This window comes from Citrus clementina, unplaced genomic scaffold (assembly GCF_000493195.1).
Source record: "Citrus clementina cultivar Clemenules unplaced genomic scaffold, Citrus_clementina_v1.0 scaffold_7, whole genome shotgun sequence".
In the NCBI taxonomy this organism is placed as follows: Eukaryota; Viridiplantae; Streptophyta; class Magnoliopsida; order Sapindales; family Rutaceae; genus Citrus; species Citrus x clementina.
In genome coordinates this window covers 16454050-16476366 of record NW_006262075.1, presented here as the reverse complement: position 1 = coordinate 16476366, position 22317 = coordinate 16454050, and the positions used below count along the sequence as shown (strand labels likewise).

Here is a 22317-nt window from a genome sequence, read left to right as displayed (position 1 = left end):
TATTTAGTGCAGTTTTATCATGGATGTTTGTATGATTTCATGTTTGCTTATGTAAATATGTTCAGTATGGAATTATGTTATACAATTATGCATAAGCAATAGTGCACTACTTTCTTTTTGTATATAATTCACTACTAGAAAAATGAGTTTTACTGACACCAATTTAGTGTCGGTAATTACTTTTGCTGACACTTATTAATTGTGTTAGTGTCAGTGATTTTTGTGTCAGTAAGTCCTGTGACTATAGTTCACCAAAATAATGATATCATAGTATTAATATTTAATAATACTATTTATATGTCAATAATTTGTATTACTACGGTATCATTAAAATAATAACACAATGATTTTAATATTTAACAATACTATTTACATGTCAGTGATTTATATATTAGTATTTAGTGATGTTATGCTGCATTTGGTTAATAGTGTATTTTTATTTTAATTATATTTTTCCTTTTTATTTTACAATTAAAAAAACTAAAAATATATTAAATATATTGAATCTTACAACACAATTCACATAATAAACATCGCAAACACATCACTTAAATTAACAAAGTACAAAATCAAGTTTCAAAAACCTTAACCAACAAGAATATGCTCAATAATGTCATTGAATATCCATATGTGGCTTCATTTGTTTTCCCACCTACAAGTACATTAAATCAATTAGTACACCACAAAAAAATAAGTCTTGAAATTTAAAAGCAAAAATAATCATAAATTAGTCATACGTTACCTCACGATTACAGGTTGTAATTAACTTGACAACATACGTAGCCCATTGATCACGAAGTCATGAGAGCTCTTTCATGGTGTATTCATCAATTCCCTTGAACTTTAATTTTAAAATAGCAAGTTATTTACCAAAAACAAATTGTAAACTACTTAATTATCATTCATTTAATATATCCACGTGATAGCAATTCAAAACACTTTATGCACTTTAAATGAGCTCCAACAATATTACTCTTTTATCCAAAATTATACAGGAAGACTCTTAATATCTTGAAGACCGTGCTAATAAAAAAAAAGATATTTCAACGAGTGTTGATCTACATTATTATATGAATTACTATTGTTTACTCAACTTATATAATAATCTTTGAAGCCGAAGCAACTTGTGAACACCAACACTAACCACTTTAATGCAAATATGGATGTAGATACAAAGCCTCAATCCCTATGCCTACTATACAACTCCTCATATGAAATATATATATATATAAATTAGTATTGCCTTTGTAAATTAAAATTATTTACGGAAAGGATAGCTAATCATTATTTTACACCATCCATTTTAAAATCACAAAGGTAAATTTCATTATCCATTTATTATTCTACTGGAATGTAATTTCAATAAGCCAAATTCATATAAAACAATATAGATATAGATTCAAGTAGAAACCATAAGCCTTTCCTCAAGCTCTTTAACTCTATATTCCTTGGCTCCTCATAGGTAGAAATGGGCTGCCAGAAATGAAGTGCCAAGATTCATTCAAGCATTTTATCAAACAATTGGAGGGCAAAAAAAATTCGAAGACAATGAACAATATGGCAACATGCATGTGATTACCTACATTCAAGAACAAAAAAAAAAGAAGAGGAATAAAGATAAAGATAGAAGATTGGTCTAATTATCACTCATGTCCTATATAACATGTACACATTACAAGTCATCTCACTGCTAAGTCAGTTACGAATTGTCACTCATTTGTAAGCCATATTGTTAGTGTCTAACATATGAACATAACCAAGTACTCATTTGCTTCACATTACACAGAACATCTTCAAGAGACTTAAATAACCCATGCATGAAACAACTACCAATCAACCTACTCTTCACATGTTGAGGAAAAAAGATAACAGATTTTGCATTACACAAATCAAAAGAGCAATTCAATTCATGTACTTATAAAATTTTAAAATCAAAACACTGTCAAGCACTTATATATTTTAGTCCATAAACATTCACCTACAAACTCCATTTTGCAGCAACTAGCATATGGACTTCCTTCACCAGCAACAAGCATATCTTATAAATGAATAATGAATGGACAAGAAAATCATTTGCGGCTTGCTTTTAACTTGTGAACAATTCACTGCTTAACTGCAGGTAATAAGACAAATCAGTTATTTATTTAGTAACAAGGTTAAGAGTAGATTTTTACTAAACCAGTTGAAATATATATTAATTCCATACTTCCAATCAAAAACAAGGGTAAAAAGGCATGGTAGGTCATGAAGAAATGAACTTACGGGAGCAATAATAACAAATTTGGCTTTATTTTGTAAGCATCATAAACTTGGAAATAGAGAAATTAAAGATGTTAGAGTCATTAAAAAAAAACATGAAAAGCATAGGCATAAGGGTTCCTGTTAGCAAGGACTTGGGGATAATCTTTACAAAATATGTATTTTTTAACATATAATGCTATGTTTAAGCCCATGATTCAAATTAAGAACTAAATTTCAATGACAATTTCACTATATATACAACTCAAATTTTCTAGCATTGAAAACTACATAACTTGAAAAATTGTAATCAAATTCTCTTTATTTTTTTCCTTTTATAGAAATCCAACAAAAACTAGAAGTAACAAGTCTCTCACCACATCAACTTCTTACGGCGAATCAAGCGCGATTCAAGCACCATATATAATAGATGAACTGCCTCTCTTGGCAGAATCATTGCCCATGAAATCTAATCCCAAATACATTGTCGCCCAAAATAGTGACACACCTGGTTTCATCAACTGTGATCTTTGAACAATAGCAAGTGTTTTCTTTAGTGTGTGAAATGGCGAATTATAGTGTGGCTAGGGTTTGTTTGGCACGACAATAAGTTATAGTGGATGTCTTAATTTCAAGCAGCTAGGGTTTGGGTATTATCTAACGGCAAGGGTTTGGGTTTCCTGGGTTATGAAGAGTTTATTGGTGGCAGAGAGTGTCGGTGGTGAGTGAGTGAAGATTTGGGTCTTGATTTGTGGGTGGGTTTTGGATATTTTCAGCAGCTACGGTTTGGATTGTGTTGACAGGTAAGCAGAAGTTTCGATTTAGGACTAACTTCAACTCTGGTGCAGTAAAGAGAGATGACTCTGACTGAACGGCGAGCCAGCGCCCATGAGCTAGGTCTGTCACAGAGAGAGAGAGAAAGAGAAATGCTTGTACTTTGGACTACCGGTGAATAAAAATATGGAAAAATAAGAAAAAAAATAAATTCAAATTACAATTAAATAAAAGAAAAAAGATATAGAAGACAAAACCCATTAGCATCACACTATTGGTAGAATTTCTCAACATCTGAAACAACCCAAAAAATTAAATAAGAAAATTAATCATAAGCTAAATTAAAACAAATCCATCAATTAAATTGACGAAAAATAAAATATTAAGTCATTACCAACTGACAACCCCCTTAGTTCTTTCTCCAAACTTAACTTGTGAGGGAGAACGAGATTACTTGAGTATGCAACTTATTGTAGCCACTTCATCCCTTGTTGATGGTTTTTACTTGCTTGCCCAGTAGAGGCACTAGATGTTTAGTTGGAGAAAAAGCCCCTTCTACAACAAGCAATTAGGGTTTTGGTTCGTTTTTCAATTTGGGAAAATGGAAAAAAAGAAACAAAGTTTTAATTTTTCATTATCTATTTGGATTAATTGAACTTAATTTGTAACTAGACAACAGAAAACAGAAAAGATTGAGAAGAGGAAAACGAAAGAAAAAGAGAAAGATAAAGGCAAGGTAGCAATGTAGTTTAGGAACGATAGCTAGATGGGGAAAATTGCTTAAGTGTAGGTTTTGTGCTGTAGCTATTTATAATTTTTGTTTGTAAATATTATCAAATATTGTTTTGGGCTTGATGCAATAGGGTTTGATGGTTTGTGCTCTAAATGTTAAAGTTTTAAACCTTAGAGGTCTTAAATTCGAGTCGGAACTAAAACAAGTTTTAATATTTTTTTAATCTCTAATACTTTAGTATCAGTAATCTTTGATGTTTAATTTACTGACACACTAGTATCAATAACTTTTGATACCTATTTGTCAAAAGCGGAAAATGGTGCATATATACATAATTACTGACACTTTTTGTAAAGTGTCCGTAACTAAGTGTCAGTGAAAGTCATTTTTGTAGTAGTGATTATATCCACTCACTGAGTTGCAAGGTCACTATTTTCTTATTTACCACATCTCTCCAGGTTTTCACAGGATTTTGTGTAGTTCAGTTTCTAATCAATTGAGGTTGGGCCACAAGACGCATTGCTTCATTACTTGCATTTTGAGCAAGTTAATTTATGTTTATATATATATATATATATATATATATATATATATATATATATATATTTAAAGTGTATGTATGTATAATGAGATGTGAATTGTGCAAGTTTTGAATATATTTTTGGATGAGGTACATATATTATTATATGATTATGGTATAGGCATGAGGTCAATTTTATATATTCATGAATTAAGTTTATATCATGAGTTTTAGATATTAGATCACATGATTTGACTCGAATCCGACGAATGGGTCGGGGCTGGTTGTGTCCTATAGAATGTGTATAGTACTTTCCGGAGGTTATAACTTGGCTTATAGGTATCCTTTTTGGGCATATAATATATCGTCTCGATACTTGCGACTTTTTTCCCTATGCTCAAGCTAGAAATTTTGCTTATATTCTATTGTTTTTCAGTTTTAAGTTATTTTCTTATTTTTGTTGTTATTTTCAAGATTTTTATCTTTTTTTAGATATCAAATTTGGATGTTGTTTGTATTTTTTCCTTGTTTTGATTAGGTATTTTTATTATGAAATAATATTTCAAATTTATTTATTTTGGTAAATTCATGATATCTAGGGTTAGTATAAAAAGGCTCTAAAATTTTAGTCTTATTCATTTAGACTTTTCTAATAAAACTTTCATTATTTAGAAACCTAATTTCTTTTACCAATCAATCTTTTATGTTTTTGCAGCGTCATTGTCTCCCACTTTTAAAAGAAAATTGTACTTGAGTTTATCTAGAGGATATAACTTATAATAGAGCATCGATGTATCTTGGAGCTTGAACTAATAACCTTGCTCATCAATTATGCTCGAAACTCGAAATACTCCACTCCATGTTTCATCTTTTTCTTGCACTTATGAATAACTTTTTGAGGAGATGAGAGAAGATGAAGCCTTGTGCGAAAGATTCACTTCTAAGCCTCTCAAGTTTTTTGCCAAATCTCAGTCTTGTCACCAATTAACTTTATCTTTATAGCCAAAAATCTTCTTCAAGAATAACATTTATGTCTTCAACATGGATAGGCATAAACATGTCAATCATTGCTAGGGTCTCTTCAACTTAATTTTACTGCACAAACTCAATCATATTATTAGACTCAATGCTCAAATCAAGAGTAGGTTATACCTCCTTTTTTAAAATTTCACATAGATGAACAATATCATCATCTTCTACTTTCATTGGTGTAAAAGGAGATGGTTCGACATCATTATGACGAACTAAATGTTCTTCAATCAATTGTCATATATCAAACCATTCTTTAATTTCATCTAGTCCATGTCGAATTCTTAATTCTTGTAATTATTCCAAAAAATTTAAAGCGTCACATGTCAACCTAAATAATGCATGAGAGACAACAACTTTCAGAGAGACAGTTTGAAGAAAATCATCCATTATGCAAACCCAATAAAAAATATCATCCAGATTACCATCAAAATTTAGGATATTTTCAAATTGAAGCACCCAATATGAACCCTGATGCTTTATATTTGTCATTTTTTTCTCTCAAATAAAAATACAACCGATGGCAAAACTGTAAATAACCTTACTTTTAAGGGTTTGGTGTTGCTGGCGGCTGGTGGCCATGAAAGGGACCAGAGGGAATCAGATCTAGACGGCAGCTGGGAGCAAGTTGATATGAGTGGTGACAATCAACTCGTAGCCGCAACAGTTGGTCGAAACATTAAAGTTGGGCCGCAACTTTGGTTTGATTGCAACCATTCCAGCGATTTTTGGACTCAACACTATGTGGCCAGGGGTAAGTTTGATGATGGGTGTGAGGTTAAATCACAATTACAATGAAAATAAAAGAGTAAAATATATATCATAATATCTTAAATCAAAAAAAAAATCAAAAAAAAATTTTAAAATCTTAAAATAATGTCTTATATTAGAATGTCAAGGATTTTTGTTTTTTAATAACGGAATGTTTCATAACTGCTACGAATGAAGAAAGATTATATTCTCTTTTTTTTCCTTAAATTTTAAGATCATCAAATAGGAATCTTGACAGTATAAAGTAATGAAACGAAGTAATAATTCAAAATTGGGTGGGGGCTATTGCAGCCTAAAGAAAAAAAAACATTAATTAGCACCCACGTTTCAATTTTAATAATAAAAACAACAGAGTACGACAATTTTTCTTTGAATAGATCACTAACGACCTTTATTAATACTAAAAACAACAAAAATTATTGAAGGTCGAATCCAAAATCTGAGTGTTAAGAAGGCTGTTCTTTCCAACTGCAGCTAGAACATTTTTTTTTAAAATTTCAAACCATTTTATTGGTAGGGAGTTAGGCAAGACCCCTACCCATCATTTAGAATAAGTAATGAAATTTTTCTACTTAATTTATTCACGATTTTTTATCTGATATTGCTATTCATGTCAATTTAATGTTTACTAAAAATTCTATGATATTAGTATAAGATACCAATATAAAAAATGAGAGTTTTCAACTCTTGAATTAAAAAAAAAATCTCCAATTAATTTAATTTAATTGATAAGTAATTAAGTAAACTGTAATATTCGTGCTGTAGGTTATATCTTGACACTATAAAATAATTCTTATCAAAGACTATTTTTTACAAATATGAAAGCACACATAGCCAAATTAATTTAGATGTGTGCACGATGAAAATAAATTTATACATAATGATGTCATAAGATTGTTCAAATTAAATATGTTGCATAAGATCTCGCTTTATTTAACAAAAAAAAAATTGTCAACAACCTAGGCTCTCCCATCTCATTCCCCTTCGACAGCGCGAGATAAAGAAACGGGATATCAAGTGGGAAGGATGTGAGGGTTCAGACAAGTCAAAGTAGTAGCATGAAGCATAGGAAGCAGCGGTAAGAGTAAGAGCAGTCTATAAAGAAGCGAAGCCTTGAATGTTGAATGGGAACTGTTGTGCGCGGAATGCGGAATCAAGCGCACCAAATAATTATAGAAAAATAAATGACACAAGAATTACGTGGTTCAGTAATTAAACCTACATCCACATAGGCAAGAAAAAATAATTGTTTATTTAACAATTAATAGAGTACAATATTTGAGTAACGAATCTTACTTCCCAGAAACCCAAATATACCCAGTACTTTCACACTCTACAGGAAAAATAAATTCCCCAGACACACTTCTCTCACTTCTCTCAAAAGCTTAGAAACTTATAAGCTTAACAATTTTTTTGGGATGCAAAAGAATGGAAGAAGTGCCATCTATTTATAGGGAAAACAATTGCACTATTGCACCAACCCCTTTACTATTCCACCTAACCTAAGCAAATTGTCAATGGTGTTCATTTGGCAAATTTGACAAATTTGTCAACTTTCCATTTTTTTCTTCAAATGTTTGGTAGCTCTTTGAAAAATTGCATACTTTCTTGAATTTGCATGCCACGTGCATGTTTTTTCAACAATTCTCCACCTCGGCGAAATTTGTCTAAATCTGAGCCGACTACCAATGAACCATCATCCCCAAAAGTGGCTGCATCTCTGTGACTGCCTATGTACCCAAAATTTGGGATCAAGCCAACCGTAGTTCAAAATTTCCAAAGGACATAACTTAACACAATCAAAGGATTTGAATTAATTTCAAGTAATGTTGAAACTTAACTCTAGAAACTACCTTCGTCAACATATTTGATGGATTATCTTTGGTATCAATCTTTCTCAACAACACAACACCGCTCTCGATAATCTCTCTCACATAATGATATTTCACATCTATGTGCTTCGTCCGAGCGTGATATGTTTGATTCTTCGCAAGGAATATCGCACTTTGATTATCACATAAGACCGCAATGTTCTCTTGGATGACTCCTAAATCACCTAACAAGCCTTTCAACCAAATAGCTTCTTTTACAACTTCAGTTGCTGCCATATACTTTGCTTCTGTAGTGGACAGAGCAATTTTCGATTGTAGAATCGACCTCCAGCTAACCAGACCTCCACCCAATGTGAATACGTAGCCCGTTGTTGATCTTCGCTTGTCAAGGTCTCCAACGAAATCAAAATCACAATACCCAACACATTGTTGACCACAATCCTTCTTGTACAATTAGGGATGGCAATGGGGAGGGGCGGGGAGGGGACCAATCTCCCCGTACCCATCCCCGAAATTTTACGTATGTCCCCGTCCCCTCCCCATCCCCGTCAAAATTATTTAAGAGAATCCCCATCCCCTCCCCAAATAATAACAGGGGATCCCCGAGGGTCCCCGATCCCCGAATAATTAATACATTTTTTTTGTCGATTTTGAGTTAATCATATTAAAATAAAAAATTCAAATAAAAGTAAAGTTCAAAATATATCTTACATTAATATCCATTACAAAAGTCACATACATTAAATTAGTAAGTAACGCAGCATGCAAGGGATACAAACTATCATGAACAAATTAATAGTCTAATACAAAATTGTTACAAATAAAATCAAATTTAGATTCAAAATTAACTTTTCAATGGTGGCATGGGCACTTTATAAATGTGGACTATTCCCTTTACAACACAATAGTTAAGTCGAAGCAAATTAACAGCAAATATTATATTAGATTAGATATTAAAATTATGATTTGCTGTGGGCAATTATAACATCTAAAAATAAATAAAAAATAGATTTAAGATAAATAAAAAATAGATTTAAGATAAATAAAAAATAGATTTAAGTTTAAAATATTTAATGAATATTAAAATTAAAACAAAAGTTTTGGGCTAATAGAATCTGTCCGGTCTTTTTAATGTCATAAATAAAAATTTAGGACTTTAATTAGTTAATTAGGCCTAAAAGTTTAATAATATAAATATTTTGATATTTTTTATTTTTACCAATACTTATAATTTTATAATTCAAATTTTATAATTTATTTACTAGTAATTTTAAAAAATAAAAATTAAATTAAAAATTAAAATGGGGAAATGGGTAGGGGATGGGGATTCCACCTCATCCCCGTCCCCTCCCCGAATAAGAAATTTGGTAAAAAAATTTTCTCGTCCCCTTCCCCGAATAAGAAATTGGGTATGAAATTATCCTTATACCCTCCCCGAATGGAAAAAATCCCCGAGGGTACCCGTCCCCGTGGGGATTTTTGCCATCCCTATGTACAATAATCCAACATTAACTGTCCCATACAGATATCGGAGAATCCACTTTACTGCAAGCCAGTGACTTTTACCCGGATTGTGCATGTATCTACTAACCATGCTCACTGCTTGAGATATATCGGGCCTTGTACATACTATAGCATACATAAAACTACCCACAGTACTAGCATATGAAACACGAGCCATGTAATCGCGCTCCTCTTGAGATTTAGGACATGAAGAAGAGCTTAATTTGAAATGAGGAGCTAGAGTTGTACATACCGGTTTAGTTTTGTCATCCATACCGAATCTTTCTAGCACTTTCTTCAAATAAGACTTTTGAGTCAACCATACGCTCTCATTCTTCTTGTCTCTACGAATCTTCATCCCAAGTATTCTCTGTGCATCACCCAAGTCTTTCATCTCGAACTCAGAAGCCAGCTGCTTCTTTAATCTTTCGATCTCATCTCTATTCTTCAAAGCTATAAGCATATCGTCGACATAGAGTAACAAATAGATGAAAGCTCAATCTAATAGTCTTCTAAAGTAAACACAATGATCGTGTTCACTTCTGGTGAATTTCTGCCCTTGTATAAATTGATCAAATCTTTTGTACCACTGCCTTGGCGACTGTTTTAGTCCATACAAAGATTTAATCAACATACACACATGATTCTCCTTTCCAGCAACTTTGAAACCACAAGGCTGAATCATATAGATTTCCTCCTCCAAATCTCCATGTAAGAACGCCGTCTTAACATCCAATTGAGCAAACTCTAAATTATATTCTGCAACTAAGGCAAGTAGAATACAAATGGAAGTATATTTTACAACTGGAGAGAAAACTTCATTATAGTCAATACCTTCCATCTGAGAAAAATATTTTGCCACGAGCCTTGCCTTGTATCAAGAAGTTGATTGATTCGAAGATCCTTGCTTTTTAGTGTAGACCCATTTATTGCCAATAGCCCTTTTCCCTTTTGGTAACTTTATAAGTTCCTAAGTCTGGTTTTGATGGAGAGATTTCATTTATTCCTTCATGGCTAATTTCCACTGATCACTTTCACTGCTGTGTAATGCTTCATCGAAAGTGTTGGGGATGTCATCATCAATAACTGGAAGTGCATAGGCTACCACCATATCTTTAGTAAGTCATCTAGGTTTCTTTATCTCTCTTCTTGGCCTCCTTGTTGTTATAAAATCATCATTATCTACATCATCAATTGTTTCTTCATTTTGTGGGACATCAGAAGAAACAATCTCTTCTTCAACTCTAGGTGTCACCTCCATAGTTGAACCCTTCTTTAATGTAAAACTAACTAGTACATATGGAGTTACATCAAACTCCACCCGCTGCAATACCTCTTTGGTCTTGTTCTCCACCTGCTGAGAACTTGAAGCTTTTATAATTAAAGCTTCATCAAATGTGACATCTCTGCTACACACAAACTTTTTATTTTCGAGATCCAAAAGCTTGAAGCCCTTTACTCCATCTTTGAATCACACAAAGATAGCTTTTCTAGTACGAGGATCCAGTTTATCATCTTTGACATGATAATAAGCTGGACACCCGAATATACGAAGGGAATCATAGTCTTGTGCATGCTTTCTAGACCACATTTATATAGAAGTTTTACCTCCAATTGCATCAGAAGGCAATCAGTTTATCAAGTGACTTGCGTAACTCACAGCTTCAGCCCAAAAATTTTTATCTAAACCAGCATTAGATAACATACACCGTACCTTCTCCAATAAAGTACGATTCATACGCTCAGCCACACCGTTCTGTTGCGGAGTATGTCTCACCATGAAATGTCTTTTAATACCCTCGTTCTGGCATATTTACAAGAATGGATCATAAGTATATTCACCCCCATTATTAGATCGTAATACTTTGATTTTTCTGCCAGTTTGAGTCTCCACCAATTTCTTCCATTTCAAGAAAATCTCTAGAATCTCATCATTTACTCGCATGGTGTACACCCACACACGTCTAGAGAAATCATCAACAAATGTAACAAAATAATGGCTTCCACCAATTGATACAGCCTTGGTTGGTCCTCATGCATCACTATGAACATATTCAAGGATCTCACGAGTATCGTGATTAGTTGTACCAAACTTGACCCTTGTTTTCTTGCCTACTATACAATGCTCACAGAAATTTAATTTACGGGTTTTAGTACATTTTAAGAGTCCATGCCTCATCAGAGTTTGCAAAGACTTCTCTCCAGCATGTGTTAACATATATGTTTCCATAATATTGATTTTGATGATAACAAACAAGATCAAATTATTTAATATTCTTTTTAAATAAATCATTATTTTTACATTATAAAGGTTTTATATTTAACGAAAAAATGATTTTATGAAATTGATTGTTTTTATTCTTTTTAAATAAATCATTATTTTCACATTATAAATGTTTCATATTTAATGGAAAAATGATTTTATGAAATTGGTTGTTTTTCAAAGTTTATGGTTTAATTGAAAGAATTTTGAAAACTTTGAAATAAACAAGTATTGCTTGAAATTTTGGTAAATGACTTATTTGAAAAGTGTCATAACATTTTTGGCTATATCATAATTTCATAAAGTTTTGGGATTAACAAAGCATTACTTAGAAATTCTAAAATTGGACCTATTTGCAAAGTTTCATAACGTTTTGGGTCGTAATATAGTTTTGTAAAGTTTTGGGGTCAAACTATAATTTTAGAAAATAGTGCACAGTGCAAGTTATTGTAGCATCCGGCTTACCGGATATAAAAACTGAAAAACCGGATATTGGGCAGAATGTATCCAGAACGTAAACGGCTTACCGGATTTCGTAACCGGCAAGCCGAATAGGCAAAATTCAAAATTTTGCCTTAACGGTAACATAAATCCGGCTTACCGGATTCCATAAACGACAAACCGAATACGCCCAGAATGTGCATAACGGCTAGTTTTTGAGTTCAAACTATATAAACTCAAAACCAATTCATTTTTGGGAGATCCAAGCAAGCAAGAACAAGTGCACACAACATATATTGAGCTTCAACTTCGTGAATCATCATTCATTAAATCATCTTTGTTCTTCAATTTGTATATCTACTCTTAAAGAGAGATTCATTGTTGTATTTTTTATTTCTCATCAAATTGTGAGAGTACAAGTGTGAGAAACACTTGGGGTGAAGAGATTGGAGATATAATCTCTTGTTGTAAAGGTTCATTGTTGTAAAAGTTCATTGACACCTTGAAGTCAATTGTAAACATTTGAAGCCTTGGAAAGGCTTGGATAGTGAAATCCTCAAGCCCGGTGTGCTTGGAGGCGTGGACGTAGACGGGGATTCCCGAACCACGTAAAAATCCTTGAGTTTGCTTTCTCTTCCCTTACTCATTTATTATTGTGCTTTTATTGAATTTATTGTTTTCGAATTTATTAAGGCATTAGATTAAATTGTTGTGTGGTTTGCCTAGGATAATTTTTTAAAATCCCAATTCACCTCCCTCTTGGGTTGCCTAGTTAGTATTTCAGCATGTCCCAGTCGTACATGCCATAGCTTGGTGGTGTCACTGTGCGCTTCAACAACATTTGCTTCATTAGTTGTACCTCCCTTCAAATAGTACAGATTGTGACGCCGAACCCCTTGCAGAATCACCATAGCTCCATATGTAAACTTCATTATACCATCTTCAATGGTAACCTTGTAGCCTTTAGCTTCTAAAGCACCCACAGAAATTAGATTTTTCTTTAAAGTCGGAACAAATCTAACCTCTTTGAGTTCTCTAACCATTCCATCAAACATTTTGAGCCGAATTGTTCCTATCCCTATTGTGCGACAAGGTTGATAATTCCCTATCACAACTTCACCGGATTCCAAATTACAAAAATCTGTAAACCATTCCTTAATAGGACACAAATGATAAGTTGCTTCAGTATCAAGTATCCACTCGCTTGAACTAGCCACATATATTGCAGGAGTGATACTTAGTGAATAATCAGAGTCCTCATCTTTCCGTGCCATGTTTGCTGCTACTGGTTTCTTCCCATCTCTCTTTTGAGCCTTTGGACAATCTTTCCTCCAATGACCCATTTCATGACAAAAGGCACACTCATCTCGAGCTAGATTTCTGTTTCTCGATTTGGATCGAGAATTCTTTCCACCACGCTTTTTCTTTTTCTCCATCGCCCAATCTCTGCTCACCAAAATTTCAGACAATGCTTGTTCGGAATTTTTATCATTATTCTGAATCTTCAAGTTAGTCAATGTTGTGCAAACATCTTTGAAAACAATCACACTCTTCCCATATATCAAAGTAGTCACAAAATTGCTATATTCCTCTAGTAGTGAGTGTAACAGAATCATAGCATTGACTTCATCCTTAATATCTTCATTAAGATTCTTCAAATCAGCAAGTAACTTTTCAAATCTTGAGACATGATCGTGCATGAACACCCCAGGCTTCATTCGAAAACCATATACTTGGCTCATTACATGAAGACAATTTTTAGGACTTTTTAACAGATTCTTCTCCTCTAATGTATGCCACAAAGTCACCGCACACTCCTCATCTTTCACCAAGTATTTCACCTCCTTAGTCAAACAAGATCTGATCTAACCACAAGCTTTCTCGTTGATACGATCCCAAATTTCTTCATCATACAAGTGTCTTTTATTTTTCAGAACAATATCGAGATCGATTTGAATAAGGGCATCCATAACTTCGCGCCTCCACATGCCGAAGTTGATTTTCTCATCAAACTTTTCAACATCGATCTTCTGGCCTCCTATAACAGGTGCTGAATAGCGATTTGACAAATCTCGCCTCCCACCTTAAGTGTCTCCTGAAATAGTCTCGGTAGATCTCTCCCCAATTCTGGAAGTTTCATCTTCTACCATTTTCTCAACGAATTATTTCCACTTGAAAAATAGTCTCTATGATGTTAATTTTGTGTGAATAAATGCATCAGGAAAGTTCCCAGGAGACTGGACGGGAACTCGGTCCCAATTAAAAACTAGAATCCTTAGACTTTTATCGCCTTTGTGGACAGAACTTTTCTAGACATGCAAAAATACACACTACTTACAATAGACTGTCTCCCCAAGTACAAATGGCCGTCTCCACCGTATTCGTGAATAGTACCATATACGTGAACAGTACCGTATCCCCCCCAGTACGAACCGTCGGCTCTGATACCACTTGTTGTGCATGGAATACGGAATCAAGCGCACCAAATAATTATAGAAAAATAAAGGACACAAGAATTACGTGGTTCAGTAATTAAACCTACATCCACGGAGGCAAGAAAGAATAATTGTTTATTTAACAATTAATAGAGTACAATATTTGAGTAACGAATCTCACTTCCCAAAAACCCAAATATACGTAGTACTCTCACACTCTGCAGGAAAAATAAATTCCCCAGACACACTTCTCTCACTTCTCTCAAAAGCTTAGAAACTTATAAGCCTAACAATTTTTTTGGGATGCAAATGAATGGAAGAAGTGCCATCTATTTATAGGGAAAACAATGGCACTATTGCACCAACCCCTTTACTATTCCACATAACCTAAGCAAATTGTCAATGCTGTCCATTTGGCAAATTTGACAAATTTGCCAACTTTTTATTTTTTCTTCAAATGTTTGGTAGCTCTTTGAAAAATTGCATGCTTTCTTGATTTTGCATGCCACGTGCATGTTTTTTCAACAGGAACTGGGAAATGAACTGCTACTGGCGGATCCTTGCCCTGAACCAAAGCCTTTAGCTAGGTGACCTTGTACCATAAGTCTATACAACCGTGTCTTTCAATAGGTCAAGCAAGTTTGCTATCAACTCTTGTAGGCTATTGAATCCATTTTGCAAATTCATGTGCCTAGTCTCCAAGGGTTGATGAGGTGTTATGCCATTTTACGAAGGATGGCAATTATACCGTTAAATTAGTGCATCTTATGTCTCTGGCTTGGGAGAATATGGATGCTGTAAAAAGTTCTAGTAATTCTTCAAGGGATCGGAATAAGATCTGGCATCTCAATGTTCCTCGTGAGGTCAAATTCTTTTTGTGGCAGCGTTACACGGTTATGGTTCATTTAGTTAACACTTATTTGACTTAAAGAAAGGGTTTGATGAATACAAATAAAGGACAACACGGAAATCGAAACGAAACTTAATGTAACTGTGCAAGTCTGTAAGATGCTGACAACCTTTTGAATCCTCACACTGCTTGATTCAAAAGGTTCTTACAGATGCCTTTTGGCCGAGGGTCACAATTTAATATGTGGTTCTAGGAATGGACATCACATCTGCAGGGGAATATTGGACGTGCAAAGGCACAAAATGCTCCCGCAACAAAGAATCATTCCAACGATTACCATCCAACGGTATAGGAGAGACTTTTTTATCAAAGCGAGGCACTAGAGACTGCGCAAAAAGAATTGAGCAGTGGAATCCAATTGCGATGACAGACATCCACTTGTGAGTTGTGACCCACACCCAATATTTCACCGAATACCCCGTTCAAGAACACCATGTACCCATAGAAGACTTCACCAGACATAAGATAAGGGTTATGACCATGCTTGGCAGTAAGAAAAGACTTGTGTTTAAAGTATCGAGCTTTCAACACCCGAGCTACCAAAGAATGTTCAAAGACCAATCACCAACCTTGCTTAGCCAACATCGCTCTATTTTTCTTTTTTTCTTTTTTCCATTTTTCCCGAAAGGAACACCCTTCTATTCAAACAACAAAAATCTCTGAAACCATTACAAGTCTACAAATCAAAACGACCAAGCAACCAAGCCTACAGAGTGTTGAAGATGACTGTGCAAACCAATTGGGAATCTTGAAAGACTAATCATCGGCAACTGCTAATCCTTAGCAAGCTAGACCAAAAGTGTATCCCCCTACAATACCAACAAGGAGGAACTGCTATAATATTGTCAACTTGTTTGTTCCTAGAAAATGGAAAGTAAAACTGGTCATGGATAAAAGAAACCTGTATAACTTGACAACTTGGACTGATGTCTACTTACCCCAATGAAAAACCAGCAATTGGTTAAAGCAGCCACTGAATGTTGAACAAGATTTTCATTTTAACTTCATTTTTCTCTCCTTCTAGTCTTGCGTGCTTATGAATTGTAAGAACTCGATCGTGTGAACGATAAACGAGGGTCTAGCAAAAGAATGGTATTATGAGTGGCATACGAATATGAATGAACAAAAATATGAACCTAACTAATAACATTTCAATGTAAAAGAATGGTCTGTTTTAAAAAACTTACCAAATTTAGAAGTGCTGTGATCTTACCAATTAGCTTTTGGCTTCTCCTTACTGTTACCTGCAAAGCGAAATGCGAAGAGATTCAAAATTTGAAAACTTAAAAGCTGCATTTATTTCATTAATTTGCTAGCTTGTAGCTGTTATGAGCCATCTTTTGATTATATAGTTTGAGAACGGGCCATTTGACTCCAATTATGGAGCAACATCCAAATGGGAGAAGTGGAAACAAAAAGAACGACCAAGTGAAATAAATTCATGCACCCTACAGCTAAGTCCTGTCTTGTTTTACTCAAATTGTATTAAAAAAAATACGCAATGATTCACCAACAAAAACATAACTACCAGAAGCTATCCTTTAAAGATGATTTATTGCTGCATAGTTCATCCACGGTTTCTAACTAAGTGTCTGAATCATAGCAACTTGCTCTAGTGAGAGAAATTTTGAAGATCCAGATAAACATTATAACAATAGCATCAGGTTAAGCTGATGCCATCCATTATATTATGGATTCCCCCTAATGTGTGCTCCCCTACATTAGAGTCTCCAATTAGGCAAGGTGGTCTACAGTTGATGCATCTGCCTGTACTGCCCCACAGTCTAAAAGTACATAATGATCTGCACATATCACACTTCAAAGCTCAACAACATAACAAGATGAAGAAAAGAAATACTCACTTTCCAAATGGCTCTAGGCGATTAATAATTGCACCATTACCAACCCCACTCCTCTATAAAACTTATTCTAAAATTTCTTATTCCAATTAAACCTATATAAATGAAAAGGCCACCAAGAAACCAAATGAATAATTCATAAGTCACTGTCAATATCTTTCTCCAATTAAAACTTCAATCCTTCTTATTCATATTCTACCTACTTCTAGCTCACATCCCCTTTACTCCCAAAACTGAAGTCACTATTAATGCCAAAAGCATCTATAAAGTCATGCAAGATGCAAGCTGATATTTATTCTATATTTACAGGATATCCTGTTGCTGGTGGTGTAGTCATTTTCCTGCTAACCTTACACAGATCACTATTCTCTAAACTGTTATGAATTAGGCTACAATATCAATAATTTTGGCCTAAATGCTTAAATGTGATATTGCAAAGTATAGGTAACTATATCATTGTTAAACAAATCTGTTCGGCCATATGACATAACAGGTTTTGTGAACTTGGTTGGTGTTGGTAACAAATGTTTCTCCCACCTGATCTCATTATGTCATATTTCAGGCTAAGAGGAGACAGAAGACACAAAGACATTAATGGCCATTTTTTAGGTTGGTTGCAGTAATAGAGTAGTAGTCACAATTCATTGACACTAGCAGTTTACATTCTCAAACATAAATATTTTGACAGGGTTTACCTCTGTTGACTCTATCATCTTCACTACACATTAGCATAGATACTTCTTTTTCGCTCTCAATCACAGCACTTTCTTGCACAATCAACTCCACTGAAAACGAACCAACTTTGGTATCTCTGGTAGAAGCAAAATAACATCCACACTTTTAACCTGCATGTTTTAACATAACAAAAACTTCAGCAAATAGAGCTTATACTAAGGGATTTTTTTGTTGAGTAGTATCTAGTTAGGACATTGTATATGTGAGTAGATTTTTTGTGTAGCTTTCAGGGGAATTGCGAAAGTTCCCAAGCTCCCAAGTAATGACTTTAATTGACAATAAAAATTTTTTGAAACTAAATTATGATTAGATTAGCAGCAGGAACTCTGGTGCTTATCATTCTAAGTTCATTCTACATATTTTGCAATTTATTTCAAACTTACCTCTGCTATATATATCCTTAGTACCAGAGGATTCTCCCCTTTCTATTCTAATCTCTTCTGAATGTTCTTCCACTATAATATTTTCAAGAAACTCCTGCACATGAAGCATGCTAGGCCTCACAGTAGGATTATCAGAGACGCAAGCAGTGGCAATCTGCAACATTTTAAGCATCATTGGTTTTGAATTTGCATTACGTACTATAAGGTCCAGAACATCATCAACCTATTCCTTCTTCATCATCAGCAACACCCAATCAACCAAGTTCCCACCATCTTTATCTTCAAACTCAGGTCCTGTGGGCTGTTTTCCAGTCACCAATTCAAGTAAAATAACACCGAAGCTATATATATCACCTCTTTCGTTAGCCCTCCCAGCTTGGCCATACTCCGAGGGAACATAGCCAATCGTGTCTGCTGTATCAGTGCTTACATGACTCTCGCAATCACTGATCAATCGAGCAAGCCCAAAATCTGAAACTTTTGCTTCAAAGTAATCATTGAGCAAGATGTTGCTGGTTTTGATATCCATGTGGATGATATAAGGTTTGAAGCCATGATGAAGAAATGATATGCCACGAGCAGCGCCATATGCAATTTTACAGCGTTTGCCCCAATCAAGAGATGCAGCCCGATTTCTTAGCCAGTCATCTAAGCTTCCATTGACCATGTACTCATAAACAAGTAGCTTCTCCTCACCAACTGAGCAGTAACCAAGCAACTGCACAAGATTTTGGTGCTTTACCATGTCCAAGGTTTCCATTTCAGCAGCGAATTCTCGGTCACACTGTCCGGTAGCCTGACTTAGCTTCTTGACTGCAACTGTTTTCTGATCAGGCATAGTACCTTTGAATGCAGTTCGAAAGCCACCACCTCCAATAACATTTTCCTCCCAGACTTGGCTCAAACATGGCTAAATTGATGCTCAAATGCTCCATTAACGCGATGCTGCTGCGATCTGAGATACTCTTTCTATTTTGCTCAGAGATACTGTTCTGCTTGCTTTCTTCAGTTTCCTTAGGATCACTTTGCCTGTTGCTTCTTTGAATCCACGACCGCAGCACAAAGACGATAATTGCAATGACAAGAACTGAGCCAACAACAATTCCAACCAGGGCCAATTTACCAAAGGTCAAAATCTGACAATCTGAACCCATAATTTTCTCACAGAGATCTTTGTTCCCAGTGAGTGAAATTATTGAGAGGTTCTGACAAATACCACTTCTCGGCACCTCACCTTCCAATCTATTATCTGCCAAATTCAGGTATAACAGATAGGGCAAACTACATAACTTCTCTGGAATATGTCCATCTAGCATGTTCATTGAAAAATCCAGGTATTCCAGTTGCACAAGATTACCAAGTTCAGGAGGAATCTCTCCTGTAAACTTGTTTAGATGAAAATCCACACTTGTTAAGCATGGAAGGTTATTCAAAGACTGTGGCAAACCCCCATCAAAGAAATTATTACTCAAGTTCATTATTAAAATCTTTCAGGCAACTGAATTTAAAAAAAGAGCTTATTTAGTGGACCATAAAACTTATTGGATTGAACATAAAGCCCCACAATTCCTAGAATGTGTGACAAAGATTAAGGAAGCTCACCATCAAGCTCATTACAGCTTAAATCCAGATGGGTGAGCCCGTTCAAGTTCCCAAAACTAGTTGGCACTGAACCATATAATTTATTCCCTGACAAATTCAGCCTTACCATTTACCAAACCACTCAAATAACCTAAGCTTTCAGGGATGGAACCCGTAAGCTGGTTATGTCCCAAATACAAGCCTTGAACCTTGAGAGAGTCACCAAATTCCGGTGGAATGGAACCTGTTAACAGATTCCCAAACAAGTTCAAGGTTGTAAGGTTTGTTAGTCTCGAGAGTGATCCAGGAATCTTACCAGAGAGCATGTTATTGTTGAGTAGAAGATATACCACCACCACGCAGCTCCCCAGTACTTCAGGTATTGGACCAGACAACGTATTGTATGAAAGATCAAACTTTCCGTGATTCTAGCTATAACTTAAATCAGGTATATTGACCTCATGAAAATAGGATGAAGGCTTTGAAGGAATCGGCCCCGATAAATTATTATGAGAAAGATCTAAGAATTGTAGCTAAGCCAGGTCTGCAATCTTCTCTGGAATTGACCCATTGAGATTGTTGCTTCCCAGGTCCAATGTGTTAAGTGAAATGCAGTCTCCAAATTCCATTGGAATAATCCCATCAAAAAAATTTGAATTCAACTTAAGAATTTGAATATTTGTGAGATTCCCAATTTTCTTAGGTATTTGCCTTGTTAACATATTGCTACTAAGATCAAGCTTCTCCAAAGCAACGGCATTACTTATCTCCCAGGAAAGAGAACCCTCTAACAGATTACTGGCTGCATTAAACTCCATCAAGTTCTCCGAGTTCCACAGACTCACTGGTATTACACCAGTGAAATTGTTATATTGAAGATCAAAAACCTTCAATGGCAGCTCCGAGATATACTCAGGTATGGAACCAGAGATGCGATTATTTACGAGTACCAACTCACTCAGATTGGTACACCTGTCAAAAACATCTTCAATAGTTCCTGAAAGCATATTCCCATCAAGATTAATCTCCACAAGGGATCCTGAATTACACAATTCTCTTGGTATGGGACCAGACAGCTTGTTATTGCTCAAACTAATGTACTTCAACATAGAACAATTTCCAATCTCTGGTGTGATTCGGCCAACAAACTGGTTATTATACAGCCAGAGGGAGTCCATTTGGTTCCACTTCCCCAGCCAAGAAGGCAATGGTCCAGAAAGTTGGTTCATTCCAGCAGAAAACGTAAAAACTTGTAGCTCGGCCAGCTGCTCAGGCAACGACCCAGATAATGCATTGAAAGAAAGCACCACTGCTTTCAAATTCCTACAGTTACCAAGCTCAGCTGGTATGGACCTATGCCAAGATAAAGGTCACTGAGCTTTTTCAAGTTGCCAATTTCAGGGGGAATGTTACCAGACAGTAAGTTATTTGAAACATCCAGATAACTCAAAGACTGTAAATTTTTTAAGAGACTTACAGGGAGTGAACCTGAGAGAAGATTGTCACTGAGGTCCAAGTCCTGCAATTGAGTCAAGTCACCGAGTCGACTCGGAATTGTTCCATTCAAGCCATTGCCGGAAAAATCGAGGGACTTGAGCTGTTTTATGTCCCCAAGCTCAGATGGCATTTCCCCGGTGAAAGAGTTGGAACGAAGCGAGATAGTTTCGAGCCGAGTCAGCAAACCGAGTTGACTCGGGATAGAACCGGACAGCTGGTTTTCACCCACAGACAGCATTTTCAGACGTTTAAGGTTGGAGACTTGAGGAGAAAGTTGACCAAAGAGAAGGTTTTTGGAGAGGTCAAGGATTCTGAGGCTCGAAAGATTAAAGAGGAAAGGAGAGACAGGGCCTTTGAGTGACTGAGTTTGGATAACAAGAGAGACGACTCGGCTGTGTCTACATTTCACTCCAAACCAGTGACAGTGTCGAGTCGTTTTGTTCCATCCAGAAAGGACTTGAGGATTTTGAAGGGAGTTTTTGAAATGAACAAGACTTCTTCTTTCTTGTTTTGGCTCATCAATGGCGGTAAAAGTTCCAAAACTTAAAGAAAAAACCATCAGACAGAGCAGGAGCTTAGCCATTTCCAGGGAATAAAATCGAAGTTGCAAAGGGTAAAGGAAAACGTTGAAGAGGTGAAAATATAACAGAGAAAACGAGAGTACAACACAAACAGCAGAGAAAATGAGATCACAAAACAAACACTCATTCTCTCTCTTTGACTATAAACATCACTCCCACAAGCTTGAAACGCCGCCGTTGGCTACTAAAAGGTGCTTCATTTTGGCGCCAAATTGTGTGTTATATGATAAAA

General features: G+C 35.2%; 1 pseudogene; it reads right to left on the bottom strand.

Annotated features, from left to right (window-relative positions):
- Positions 1-9493: 9493 nt before the first annotated feature.
- Positions 9494-22097, bottom strand: LOC112096984 (annotated as a pseudogene).
- Positions 22098-22317: the final 220 nt, after the last annotated feature.